Below are 480 nucleotides of genomic sequence, written 5' to 3' on the forward strand. Positions count from 1 at the left end.
CAAAAAAAAAAAAAAAAAAGAAAACAGAAATTGTGTCACCACCATCTGCTTCAATATTTGGCAAAATCCCACCCCCACCCCCTGCTGTGATCTGTCCTTGTCCCCTTCCCCGGGGGTCCCCACCCCCTTTCGTCACTTCAATCCCCCCCCACCTGGAGGACAGCTCTTCCCTGCTTTTAGCCTGTTTGTGGGATAATTTTCACTCACCCCTACTTTGCCTTGGAATGACCCTCCTCCCTGGCTCATGAGTGTGATGATATACCACTTGTGGGCATGGATGGCTTTGTGTGTGCAAACAAAGTCGGAGGTTTTTTTATGAGAAAAAAAAAACGCCTATCATGGGGTTCTCTGCCTACCACATAAAATGGCGGGAAGTTAGAAGAACAGTGAAGCACAAATGGAAGTTGTGTGTCAGTAATATTATTCAGGAAAAACCACCCGTCAAGGCACCAGACCCAGCGTTCTGAGGATATAGGGTCA

The sequence above is a fragment of the Carlito syrichta genome, unplaced genomic scaffold (genome assembly GCF_000164805.1).
Source record: "Carlito syrichta isolate Samal-C Ts95f unplaced genomic scaffold, Tarsius_syrichta-2.0.1 Scaffold312030, whole genome shotgun sequence".
NCBI classification, from domain to species: domain Eukaryota; kingdom Metazoa; phylum Chordata; class Mammalia; order Primates; family Tarsiidae; genus Carlito; species Carlito syrichta.